The sequence below is a fragment of the Pelophylax lessonae genome (genome assembly GCF_965119305.1).
Source record: "Pelophylax lessonae genome assembly, chromosome: 2".
Taxonomy (NCBI): Eukaryota; Metazoa; Chordata; class Amphibia; order Anura; family Ranidae; genus Pelophylax; species Pelophylax lessonae.
In genome coordinates this window covers 98,469,207-98,483,604 of record NC_138769.1, presented here as the reverse complement: position 1 = coordinate 98,483,604, position 14,398 = coordinate 98,469,207, and the positions used below count along the sequence as shown (strand labels likewise).

General features: G+C 41.0%; 1 protein-coding gene across 7 annotated transcripts in view; it reads left to right on the top strand.

The window, feature by feature from the left end:
- Window positions 1-442: 442 nt before the first annotated feature.
- The window catches only part of SYNJ1 (synaptojanin 1), a 241,674-nt gene continuing 227,718 nt past the window's right edge, over window positions 443-14,398 (top strand). For all 7 annotated transcript variants that reach the window (XM_082247651.1, XM_082247654.1, XM_082247652.1 and 4 more), the window contains exon 1: window positions 443-555. The gene's annotated coding sequence lies outside the window, so the exon portion shown is untranslated. The remainder of the gene's footprint in view (window positions 556-14,398) is intronic.

The following is a 14,398-nucleotide window of genomic DNA, read 5'->3' as shown; positions in this document are numbered from 1 at the left end:
TGGCTCTTATGGAATATTCTAATTTTTGTAGATGCTCCTCTATGTGTTGATGTGTTTTACATAGGAAAGACTCAAATTGAAAATAAAGAAATGACTCCAAGCCATGACAGTTATCTCCATCAGACACCTATCCTGAGCATTCTATGGGCTTCCTCTAATCATCATCTTCGCTCCTCTCCTCCGTTTCTTGGCTGCCTCCTGCTACAAATGCAGTGGGATTAAAATCTGAGCAAAGCCAAGCATCCAGCATCATCAGAAAGCAAAGGTCAGCCCTGGCGTTCTCTATATTTCTCATATGACAGGTTTCCCAACAGTCCTGGCAGCCCGTACCAAAGATGGCCGCTGAGCCCTCCGTATGAACGTCATCACGTATGGCACACCAAGGGCCCTGTGATTGGGAGAAGCGGGGAAGAGGGGGGCGTGGCAGGCCGCTGTGTGGGCGGTGTGTGCTCGGAAGCTTTCCTCTGATAGCCTGTGAGCGCGCTCCCGGGGACAGGAGGCTACACTGATCGCCGGGGATCGGCTAGGAGCAGCTGTGGTCACCTCTGAGCACCGGTATGTACCTGATCCCCTCCTCTGTACCCCCTGTCACCCCGCACGGTGCAGGTCACCGATAACCATCCCTTCCCTGCAGCTGTCACTGCACTGCCGGAGATAGGCGGGGGCATCAGCAGGCCCTTCACCTTCCTCTACACCCAGCCTGGGCAGAGAGCTCTACACAGGGCTGGGCTCCCCATCATAACACCGGGATAGGGGGACCCACTGCCAGGATCAGCACCGATCACACCTGTCATTATCAATATCTCTGTCATCTCATCCCACACCTATCATCATCAATATCAGATATGTCATCTCCTCCCAGTCATATCATCTCTAATATATCATCAGATCCCAGACATATCATAATAATCATATCTAATATAATGTGATCAGATCCCAGATATATCATCATATCTAATATAATATATGTCATCTCATCCCACACCTATCATCATCAATATCAGATATGTCATCTCATCTCACACCTATCATCATCATCAATATAAGATATGTCATCTGATCCCAGATATATATCATCAGATCCCAGATATATATCGTCAGATCCCAGATATGTCATCATAATAATAATCATATCTAATATAATATATGTAATCTCATCCCAGATATATATCAGCATATCTAATATATCATCAGATCCCAGATATATCTTCATCATCATAATAATCATATCTAATATATCATCAGATCCCAGATATATCTTCATCATAATAATCATATCTAATTTGTCATCAGAGCACAGACATATAATATTATTAATAATAATCATATCTAAGATATGTCCTCTCACCCCAGTCATATCATAATAATCATCATATCTAATATAATATATGTAATCAGATCCCAGATATATCATCATAATAATCATATCTAATATAAGATATGTTATCTCATCCCATACATATAATATTCATATAGACTATACGATATGCGATCAAATCCCAGACTGATGATAATAATATAATAAGTAATTATCATTTAATATAAGATATGTGATCAGATCCCAGACTGATGATAATAATATAATAATAAGTAATTATTTAATATAAGATATGTGATTAGATTCCAAACATATAATAATAATCATATCTAATGTAAGATATGTGATCAGATCCCAGACATATAATAATCATATACAATATAAGATATGTGATCAAATCACAGACTGATGATGATAATATAATAAGTAATTATCATTTAATATAAGATATGTGATCAGATCCCAAACATATAATAATAATAATCATATCTAATATAAAATATGTGATCAGATCCCAGACATATAATAATAATAATAATCATATCTAATATAAAATATGTGATCAGATCCCAGACATATAATAATCATATACAATATGAGATATGTGATCAGATCCCAGACCAATAATAATAATTAATATAAGATATGTGATCAGATCCCAGACATATTATAATAATCATCATCATATATGTGATCAGAGGCTGGCTATAGAACAATATTAATATCATATACATGATCATATCTCAGAAATAAATATGTGTTTAAATCCAAGATATATAATACTATGTGTGTGTGTGTGTATATATATATATATATATATATATCTCATACATGTACACAAAGCCCAGATATGCAATACTAATAATAATCATATATATGAGCTTAGACATAATATGTGTGATCAGAGCCTGGCTAAATAACAATAATAATAATATCATATAAGTGATTGGATTCCAGATATATAATATATGTGATCAAATCCAAGATATATAATCATATATATAATGTGTATGTGAACAGAGCCCAGATATATAATATAAATAATCATCATATATGATCAGAGCTCATAATATTATTATTTGTGTTTAGAGCCAAATATGTGATCAGATCCCAAATATATAATAATCATATATTTGATCAGATCCAAGATATACAATACTAAGTGTAATCATATATAACATAAATGGGAACAGAACCCAGATATGTAATACTATTCATACAATATGTGATCAGATCCCAGACATATAAATATACTGATAATCATCATATGTGTGATCAAAGCCAGGCTAAATAATAATATATGAGCATAGATCCCAGATATAATAATAATAATCATATATAATATATACGTGATCCAAACCAATATATATATATATAGATATATTACAAAGTATAATCCTATTTAATATAATATTCTGTATGTGAACAGAGCCCAGCTATAAAATAAATGTGTTCAGATTGCAGATATATAATACTAATATTATAATATGTGATCAGAGCCCAGACATATAATAATAATCATATGTGTGATCAGAGCCTGAATATATAATAATACCAGGAGATGTAAAGATCACTCCTAGTTTGAAGAAACACCGGGGACTTTATGCCTGTGGAAACAATGCCGGTGTTTTGGAGTTCAAATTTCTTCTTTGAAGAGCGGAATGATTTATGTTTTGGGTCACTTTGTTTTCTTCATATAATTTTTTCAGTACTTAGTAACACCGTGCTGTGGTGTTCAATCTCCTTCTCCCAATAAGTGAGGTGAGGGTTACAATGTTGCACTGTTTTGTAAGTTTGATTTTCTGTTTTGCACACATTATGGTTGATGTAGTCATGCTATGAAGATATATTGCTGCACTGTTTATACTACTAGCACTGTATTATATTGGGTGCACTGTTTATAGTACTAGCACTGTATTATATTGGGTGCACTGTTTATAGTACTAGCACTGTATTATATTGGGTGCACTGTTTATAGTACTAGCACTGTATTATATTGGGTGCACTGTTTATAGTACTAGCACTGTATTATATTGGGTGCACTGTTTATAGTACTAGCACTGTATTATATTGGGTGCACTGTTTATAGTACTAGCACTGTATTTAGAGTGTATTTTGCGCTAATTTTTATTTTATTTTTTCATATTAATCCGGTCTCTGATCACTTGTATGATTAATATTATAGCCGGGCTCTGATTAATATATAATAATGATTATCTTCATATATGTGATCAGAGCCTGGCTATATAATAATATTTATATATGTGATCACTGGCTATAAAATAATATTCACACATCTTTTAGATTGTAAGCTCTTATGAGGGCCCTCCTAACCCTATTGTATTGTAACTGTCCTGTCTCCCTTTATATTGTAAAGTGCTACACAAACTGGTGGCACTATATAAATCCTGTATAATAACATCTTAAAGGCCCACACCTCTTTTTGTAAAAATGTAATAAATGTGCCTATTGTCAAAAAATAAAGGTGCATTTATTAAATGTTTGCATTCAAGCATGCAGGGCATTGCAATGGTGTTCAGTGGATTGCGGGTGCAGCGCAGGATCCTGTATTGCTTCCCCCCCCCTAACCCCAGACCTGTACTAAGGTATAGAGCTATTAGTATGGGGCTGGAGGAAGTGTGATCTGTGAGTTCCTCTATCTAGCTCACAGATCGTACTTGTAGTCTTCCCATTCACAGATCGTACTTGTAGTCTTCCCATTCACAGATCGTACTTGTAGTCTTCCCATTCACAGATCGTACTTGTAGTCTTCCCATTCACAGATCGTACTTGTAGTCTTCCCATTCACAGATCGTACTTGTAGTCTTCCCATTCACAGATCGTACTTGTAGTCTTCCCATTCACAGATCGTACTTGTAGTCTTCCCATTCACAGATCGTACTTGTAGTCTTCCCATTCACAGATCCTTCCCATGTTCAATTTAAAAGAAAAAAAAAAAGGATGCTGCAGGGAGAAGCACTTTACAATTCAGGTAGGTTGGGGGTTGGAGATCGCTCTTACCTATCATGTTACACCCTAAATGGGTTTGTAATATGAAACATGTCTAAAAGATGAACTGTGCCTTTTAAGATGTGTGTAATGATGGCATGTGTATATGTTTTTATATACATCCCTTATCCTGACCTGTCATACTTCTAACATGGGCATGGTGATCTGTCAGTATAATGTCATGTGTGATCACACGTATCTATGTATCAGTTTATATATTCCTTCCAGCACATCATTGTTTACATCTCCATGTATTACTATTCCTCCATTTTCATAGTGTATCGTTATTTACATGTCTATATATATATATATATATATATATATATATATATATATAATCTCAGTATTTTTATTATTATGTCCCTGTATCCATTTTCCTAGATTGTATGTCTGTTAATAGCATGTTCATGTATCCGTAGTCCTATAATTGGCATCATGTATCATTTATTACCATGTCCATGTATCAGTATTCTTATATTATCAGTGTGTATGGAATGAGTTCCCAGCAATGTCTATCTTCATGTGTTTGTATAGGATTGGAACATCTATGTAGCAATCCTCATATACACTATATTGTCATAAGTATTGGGACGCCTACTTTAACCGCTTGCCGACCTCCCCACGCAGATTTACTGCAGCAAGGTGGCTTGGCTGTGCATAATCACGTAGATCTATGTAAATATGTGCATTCGGTCTTGGCAGTGCGCGGGAGCCGCGCTCCCGCTGTGTTTAGACCCCCCCCTGTGATTAGGCCACCTGCCTCCCATGATCTTCAGGGAAACTGACAGGAGAGCTACCTGCCTATGTAAACAAAGCAGGCGGCTCTCCTGTCACACAGGCAGAGAGAGATTTTGTGTCTCAGCTAAGTTGAAACTGCGATCTCTCTGTGCCTGTCACAGAGCCCCCCCCCCCCAGTTAGTAAGCAAAATTTAGGCACACACTTAACCCCTTGATCACCCCCAGTATAACCCCTTCCCTGCCAGTGTCATTTATACAGTGCATATTATTTAGCACTGATCACTGTATTGGTGTCACTGGTCCCCAAAAAGTGTCAGATTTGTCCGCCGCAATGACGCAATCCCGCTAAAAATCGCTGATCGCCGCCATTACTAATAAAAACAACTAAAAAAATAAAAAGTCCAAAAATCTATCCCATAGTTTGTAAACGCTATAACCTTTTATACAAACCAAGTAATATACGCTTTTTGGGTGTTTTTTTTTTTTTTTTTTGTTTACCAAATATTTGTAGCAGAATACAAATTGGCCTAAACTGATGAAAAAAAAAAATGAATGTTTTATAGCAGAAAGTGTTAGATGGACTAGCAGATTTAGAAATGCCATCAAACTGAAGCCAATTTTTTTTTTTTTTTTTGGGATAAAGGTTTTGCATGAATAAATAAGTAATAATAAGTATTATGTAAGTAAGCACCCCTGTGAGTGTTACATTAATTTGTATCAACTCTCTAACTGCTACATCTGCAGGACAGCTTGTTCTGTTGAAAAACAACAGACTTGTTAGCTGGATCACCAGGTGTAACAAAAAAAAAAGGAAAGAAAGTGTAAAAAGAAAAGGAATGCAGTGACTGCAGTCATCACATCCTGGATTTGGTAATGTTTGCTTTTGGGTCTATGATGTCATGTCATGGTGTACACTATATGGCATAAAGAGTTCTATCAGTTCCAATAACAAACAAGTTTTGCCTGTCACATTTGAGCCCCCATTCACACAGTGTGGACCTGGTGGGAAAGACAACTAGGCAGGGCTGACACCACTTAATCCACAATAATGCTGTGTTGTCAGCACACAATAGGGAATTTGGAGCTGTGTGCATTTCTGGCAGATCAACAAGTATTTTTCTGTCCTTGCATAAATCAGGTGCAGAGATATATTGCATGTGTATATTTAAAGGATAAGTTCAGCTTTTGCAGGAAAAAATGGTGCCTTTTTGCTTTTTCCTGCCAGAGCCTGCAGAGCATTGCACCTGTGATCAGTGGATCAGGCTCCTGCAGACCAGCCCTACAGATTTCAGCTGTACCTCCTGTACCGGCTTGTGAATGAATGAACTATAAAGGCGCTCATCAGCGCCCTCAGAGTTCATTGAGCTCTACTAGCGGTCTGCTGCGGTGGATGATGGTACTTGTAGTTCTCTCAATCACAGATTCCTGTAAAAGAATGATGCATGTATGTGGGCGGAGCCTCGCACAACCGTGCAGGTTCAGGTAGAGGAACCTACCTGAACCTTCTCGCTGTGTCACAGGAAAGGGGGGGGGTGCTGGATCATGTTTTGCATTACACTCTACATATGGGTGTAACAGGCTCCAAAAGGTGAACTTGTCCTTTAATTTTTTTTTTTTTTTTTTTTTTTTTATAATTTTTCCTTGACCTGTTTTTGTTGACTGCCTGGCTTTTATTTACTGTGGCAGTGTGGCGCTATTGTGTGAAACTACGTACCTGTACGTAGTTTCGATCAATGGCCACTAGATGGTGTGATCACGTCATGATTTGGCTAGTGGGGATGTCAATCAGCGGGTCCGGCAGACCCGATGTCCGCTGGCCACCCATGATCATCCCCGGGAGAGGCAGAAAGGCGATCTGCCTATGAAAACAAGGTAGATTGCCGTTCTGGAAGGGGACTACATGGAGATCTTGTGTTCCTGCTAGGCAGGAACCCGGATCTCTGTCTTCCCCAATCAGTGCAACCCCCCCTCCCCACAGTTAGTAAGCACCCCCTAGGGACACATTTAATCCCTTTGATCACCCCTTCCCTGCCAGTGTCATTAGTACAGTGACAGTGCATTTGTTTTTACCATTGATCACTGTATTAGTGTCACTAGTCCCTAAGAAGTGTCAGTTAGGTGTCCGATTTGTCTGCCGCAATGTCGCAGTCCCGCTAAAACTTGCTGATCGCTGGCATTACTAGTAAAAAAAAAAAAAATACATAAATATTGCATTGTTTGTAGACGCTATACCTTTTGCGCAAACCAATCACTATACCCATATTGATATTTATTTATTTTTAATTTTTTTTTTTTTACCAAAAATATGTAACTGTCTACATATTGGCCTAAATTGATAAAAAAAATTGATTTTGTTTTTAATATTTTTTTTTTTTTTTTTTGGGGCTGTGTGTTATAGAAGAAAGTAAAAATTATTATTATTTTTTTTTCGAAATTTGATGATCAAATACCACAAAAATAAATCTTTATTTGTTGGGGGGGGTGACATCAATTTTATTTGGGTAGAGTGTCGCACGACCGCACAATTGTCAGGTAAAATAACGCAGTGCCGTATCGCAAAAAATGGCCTGGGTCATTAGGGGATAAAGCCTTCCAGTCCAGAAGTGATTAATAGCCATCAAGGCTCCTTATCATGAAATATCTAAGTCTGGAAAGGTTCATATACAGTTTACTTGTGTTATGTATTTGTCTGAGGACCAATGCCCCTTTCACACCGCTCTGTTCCACCGACGGAGCCGTTCTGCTTAGCGGGTAATCGATCCGCTGATCCCCGCTGAGCAGGCGGATGACAGATCCGTCACCGCTCTGTGTGCAAAGACAGAGCTGTCAGATCCCCGCTCTCCTCTATGGGGGAATCGGGTGAGAATGGGTCGCCTGTCTGTTCTCATCCGATCCAATCCGCAGGACAGATGGAAAATAGGGTTTCCATCCATCCAGATTTGACGGACAGGATCGGAATCGGATAGCAGTGGGTGTCAGCAGACATGTCTCCGCTGACATCCGCTGCCCCATAGAGATGCATGGGGGGACCGTTCAGATCCGCCTGAAAAAACAGGCGATTCTGAACGGGCCGCATGTGTAAAAGGGGCCTTATGCACATGGGAGTACATTTGCTGCATTCCTATCCATCATTTACACATCTCAATGCAGAAGTATTGTATGTTGTGGGCCCATGCATGCTGGTCCCTTTGGTCCATCTGTGTAAACCTAAACCAAAGTGTAGTGCGTTTGGCTGTATTTTATCAATCGGGTACTTTCTCAATGTTTTGTAGCAAAATTGCAGTAAAAACGCATATGTGTTTTTACTGCAATTTTGCAGTCCTTTAGATGCATTTACTGTGCGTTCCTAGGAAGTTTTTTTTGGTTGCCTGCATCTGTAAAAAAAAAAAAAAATGGACGTGACTCAAAAATGCAAAATTGCGGTGCGATTTTTTTTTTTTTTTTTTTAAACCACGATTTTCATCCATTTCAATTTAAAGTTGCAATTTTTTGGTGCGGTTTTTCAAAACCACACCAAAGATGCAGCATGCAGAACTTTTTCTAACACGCTGCTCCTGTGACGCAGTAGTGTGAAAACTCCCATAGGATTTAAAAGGAAACCTTTTTCTTGCAAGAACAAACCACAGGAAAAATGTATCAGTGTGCAAGCGTCCTAAATGTTTATATGCCTACAGGGCATTTGGACCCTGAGGCTGCTGTTTAGGGCCGATGTGTATAGAATAGTGCGTTATCAGCAGGAGCAGCCATGGATGATTACACAGTTTACGTGTCCGCCCAAATGTGCCGTTCATGTGGCAGAATGACTTCATGGATTGAAGCCTAGGATCATTCTGCACATGTACCACCACCACATGTAAACAGAGGGGGAGATTTACTAAAACCAATGCACTCAGAATCAGGTGGTATCCAATCAGCTTCTAGCTTTAGCTTGTTAAATTAAGCTTTGACAATAAAGCCTGGAAGCTGATTGGTTTCTATGGGGAGCTGCACCAGATTTTGCACTCTCCAGTCTTAGTAAAAAGACCCCCCAGTGTGTAATCGGCAATGGCGGCTCCTGCTGATATAACTTTACATGTCAGCCCTAAGCAGTGGCCGCCTAGTCAGTGGCTCATTGAAAATGTTCATATGGGGGGGAAGGAAAGTGGCTGTACAAGCTGTCTGTACACATCTAAGGTCTACATAGTGTATGTTGTATAGTTCAGGCACAGTATAGATAATTTTATACATGGGATCCTGGTTCCAACAGGATTCTGCACAAGGGCTCATGCACACTGCATCTCAAAGAAGTTGGTGTTCTGCCGAGAAGTCCATCTTGCCGAGAAGTCCATCTTGCCGAGAAGTCCATCTTCCAAAGAGAAAAAGTGACCGCACTCAGAGATGAATGAACTTGAAGTGTTTATTCCCATTCATAAAAGACAACGGTGCATCGAACAGACATGGACAGGGTTGACATGTCAACCCTGTCCATGTCTGTTCGATGCACCGTTGTCTTTTATGAATGGGAATAAACACTTCAAGTTCATTCATCTCTGAGTGCGGTCACTTTTTCTCTTTGGAAGTTTGATCACTGGATGGCGGATCCGACCAGCACCTGAATATCTGTGCCTCACCTGAGCGGCTTTCCCTGTGTTGCTTGAGAGAAGCCCATCTTGCCGAGAAGCCCATCTTGCCGAGAAGCCCATCTTGCCGAGAAGCCCAACGACGTTACTTCCGGTGACTGTACACCAGGAATATTTGGAGATTTCGACCACTTGGTGTTTTCACAGAACACCGGCAGCCTTTACACTGCGGTACATGCTATATGAGTGGACATTGTTAGTCCGCCCACTAGTTGCGCCGCCTTGGAGGCGGCCATGTTTTTGGTTATTAGCGGGCGGACTAACAATCTCCACTAATTATAGCATCTATTGGATGTTGTGTATAGGCTGCCGGTGTTCTGTGAAAACACTATGTGGTTGAAATCTCCAATTATTCCTGGTGTACACTCACGGGAAATAACGTCCTCTGAGTTCTTGGCAGGACACCAGCTTTTGAGCTCTATTTTTTTTTTCCTGCCTGGAAATTCACCTCCATGTTAGCCAATGTGTCAATGCACACTATGGCTTTTTCAGGATTTTACAGGCAGAAAAAAAAAAAAACTTGCCAAACTCGCGTTTTTGAGAGGAACTTTCGAGCAAAAAAGACGCCTAAGTGGCCCGAAAAGTGTGAAAAGGTGCAAAAAACACATGAAAACGCACAAAAAAAAAAAAAATGAGGTGGAGGTTTGTGGAAAAAAAATAAAACTCTAATGCTCAAAAAAGCTCTATAAAAACACACAAAATAGCACCAAAAATCACAAGCTTCTTCAAGCTTTTAGACAGAGAATTAAAAGCTCAAACGACTGTACAAGCCTTATTCGGATGTGTGGCCTGGAACTGTAGAGGTCATGTCTTGAATATCAGTAAAAGACTTAGAAGATCTCAGTGTGTTTGTTCCTGGCTGTTTTGCTCCAGATCCGATCATGTGCCGTGACTCGTTTTTAATGAGCAGATCAGTGTCTTTATGGTGACATCTTGACCTCCAGATAGGATTGTGTGTTATAGGCACACAGCCTTCTTATAAACTCTTCTATGATTGTATTCTGAGATCCTGCTGTTTCCTGGTGCATTCCTTTCGGAATATCTGAGCCCTCATGTATTTTGGACGTCTAGCCTCTGCTCATGATTATCCAGTATTTTCCTGCAGATGGAAGGCACAGGCACACCATCCAGCCTCACTGTTTGCAGCCTTTAAAAGTCTGTGATGGGTTGAAAGCTACTGAGGCTGGCTTGTGCATCAAGTGGACCAATGACGGGAATGCAGACATCTTACATTCCAGGCGTTCGTCCCTGGGAGCATACTGCTCTCAATGTTGGTATTACTTGGTACACTAGCTCCGCTACCGGCAGCCTGTAAGGGCTCGTTCACATGGGGGTACTACAGCAAACACCCATGCAAGGGCCGTCTTTGCCTCCAAGGCGATGCACAGGTGTTCCGGGAATCCCCATGCAGACAGTCCCATTGATGTCAGTTAGGATGCAGTGGCTGAACATGGAACACCTGTGCAGCTCCGTGTTGGCTAACGCAGCACTTGCATGGCACACACTCTTCCTGCTCCAAGGTGGGTCAGCTTGAAATTGGATTGTGTGTGGTTCTAACCTATGAAAAAATCAGGATGGTTGGACACCAAAACCTGAATAGCTGAAATCCACTTTATTGAAGTAAAAAAAAGTACATAAAAAGCATCACTGGAGCAAACTGGGGAGGCAGAAGGTCTCACACTGCAAAAGTGCTTTATCAAAACCTAGCCAACAGGTCCACTGTGTCCACCTAAGCCGTTGCATGGCTTACACCGTAGTATACCGATGTAAACGAGGCCTTACAGGCTGCCGGTACGGGGCTGGACAGTGTGCCTCAGTTTTTATGATGGCATTGTGCATATACCCCAGAATGTTAGGAAGAGTGAACAGATGAATTGCAATTAATGGCAAAGTCCCTCTTACCATGAAAATGAACTTAACCGCTTGCCGACTGCGCACAGTATATTTACTGCGGCAGTCGGCCCCGGCCAGGCAGAGTGACGTAGGTCTACGTCGCTCGCCTGTCACTCCTTCCAGAGCCAATAGCGGGCGGGCGCGCGCCCGCCGAGGCGCGCGCCCGCCTCGGCTCGTTCACGGAGGAGTGCGGGAGTGTGACTGGCGGACCCGATGTCCGCCGGTCACACTACGATCGCCGCTACAGCGGGAGAAAGACAGAGCGGCTTGTGTAAACAAGCCACCTGTCAGTTCTCCCTGTGTAAAAGTGAAGATCAAACAGTTCTACTATGTAGAACTGTTGATCTTTGTTTTTACACTAGTAGACCTGTCCCTGCACAGTTAGAATCACGCTCCTAGGACACACTTAACCCCTCCCTGTCCAATACTGTTAACCCCTTCCCTGCCAGTGTCATTTTTGCAGTAACAGTGCATATATATAGCACTGATTACTGCAGTAATGTCACTGGTACCCCCAAAAGTGTCAAAAATGTCAGTCAAGGGTCCGATCTGTCCGCCGCAATGTCGCAGTACCGCAAAAAAAATCGCAGATCGCCGCCATTACTCGTTAAAAAAAAAAACACCAAAAATGACAAAAATCTTTCCCTTTGTTAGTAAACGTGATAACTTTTGCGCAAACCAATCAAAATACGCTTTTTGCGATTTTTTTTTTACCAAACATAGGTAGCGTAAAACAAATTGGCGGAAAATTTTAAAAAATTTTGATTTTTACATTTTTTTTTGGGGGAATTTCATATAAAAAAAAGTGAAAAATATTGTTGTTTTTGCAAAAATTACGCTCTTTTTTTTGTTTATAGCGCGTGATCAAAAAATCGCACAGGTGATCAAATACCACCAAAAGAAAGCTCTGTTTGTGGGAAAAAAAGGACGTGAAATTCGTTTAGGTACAGCGTCGCACGACCGCGCGATTGTCCGTTAAAGTCACGCAGTAAAAAATCGCAAAATAACCCCTGGTCTTTTAGCAGGAAAATCCTCCGGTGGTAAAGTGGTTTTAAAGCGGTTGTAAACTCTATAAAAAAAAAAAAAAAAACCTGCAAGACAAAGGCATAATGAGCTAGTATGCATCGCATACTAGCCCATTATGTGTAACTTACCTTAAAACGAAGCCCCGACACAGACCCCCGGACATCGCTGCGGGCTCTCCCATGGTCCCTCGTCGTCTCTTCAGGGTTCGGCGGCTCCGGCGCGCTGATTGGCCGGAAGAGACGGCTCCGGCGCGATGATTGGCCGGAGCCGCCGGAGCCGGTTTAGGAGGTATTATTTGTACCTACAGGTAAGCCTTATTATAGGCTTACCTGTAGGTAAAAGTGTCAAAAAGCGGGATACTACCGCTTTAATCCCATAAAAAACATTTCCACTGCATTTGTGAAGAAGGCTTCAGAAGCGCCAGGACCGTTTCCTACAGTTAATTCAGCTGCCGGATTGGGGCACCACCAGTGTAGAACTTGCTCAGGAATGGCAGCAGGCAGGTGAGGTGAGTTGAAGACTTGTGCAGGATGGCCTGGTGTCAAGAAGGGCAGCAAAGAAGCCACTTCTCTCCAGGAAAAACATCAGGGACAGACTGATATTCTGTAAAAGGTACAGAGATTGGACTGCTGAGGACTGGGGTAAAGTAATTTTCTCTGATGATTCCCCTTTCCCATTGTTTGGGGCATCCGGAAAATACCTTGCCGGAGAAGAAAAGGTGAGGGCACCCATTGCCTCGTTTCCACTGAGCGGGTCGGTTCAGTACGGTACGCTAATTCGAGTGTTTCCATTATGAAAGTGGCCCATACAACCGAACCAAACCGCACCATTCCTGGTCCTGCTTCAGATGTAGGGCCATAGGAAATGGTACGGTACGGTTAGGGCGGAGCTACTGGCGTCACACGATAGATTCCACTGATTGGCGGACAGGAAAACTTCAATGCTCACGTCAAATGAAAGAGCAAAACAAACACCTCATTTGGTGTAAACCCCACATGGTCCCTGGTGGCCCAACTTGCAGTGGAAACGCTCACCTGAATAGACCGGACCATTCTAACCCTTCCAAACTGTACCAACCCGAACCGTTCCGCTCAGTGGAAACAAGGCACATTTGTCCTGTGCCTTGCCAACAGTAAAGCATCCTGAGACCATTCTTGTGTGGGGTTGCTTCTCAGCCAAGGGAGTGGGCTCACTCACGATTTTGCCGAAGAACACAGCCATGAGTAAAGAATGGTACAAAAACATCCCCGGAGAGCAACTTCTCCCAACCATCCAAGAACAGTTTGGCGAGGAACAATGCCTTTTCCAGCATGATGGAGCACCTTGCAATAAGGCAAAAGTGATAACTAAGTGGCTTGGGAAACAAAACATCGAAATTTTGGGTCCATGGCCAGGAAACTCCTCAGACCTTAATCCCATGTCATTGTCATTTTACAGTAACAGTGCATATTTATAGCACTGATTACTGTAGTAATGTCACTGGTAACCCCAAAAATGTCAGTCAAGGGTCCGATCTGTCTGTCGCAGTACCGCAAAAAAAATCGCAGATCGCCGCCATTACGCGTTAAAAAAAAAACAACAAAAATGGCAATCTTTCCCTTAGTTAGTAATGCAATAACTTTTGCACAAACCAATGAAAATACGCTTTTTGCGAATATTTTTTTTTTTTTTTTTTTACCAAACGTATTAAGCATAAAACAAATTGGCCTAAAATGTTAAATTTAGATTTTTACATTTTTTTTTTTTTTTTTTTTTTTTGGGAATTTCATATAAAAAAAATGTGAAAAATATTGAC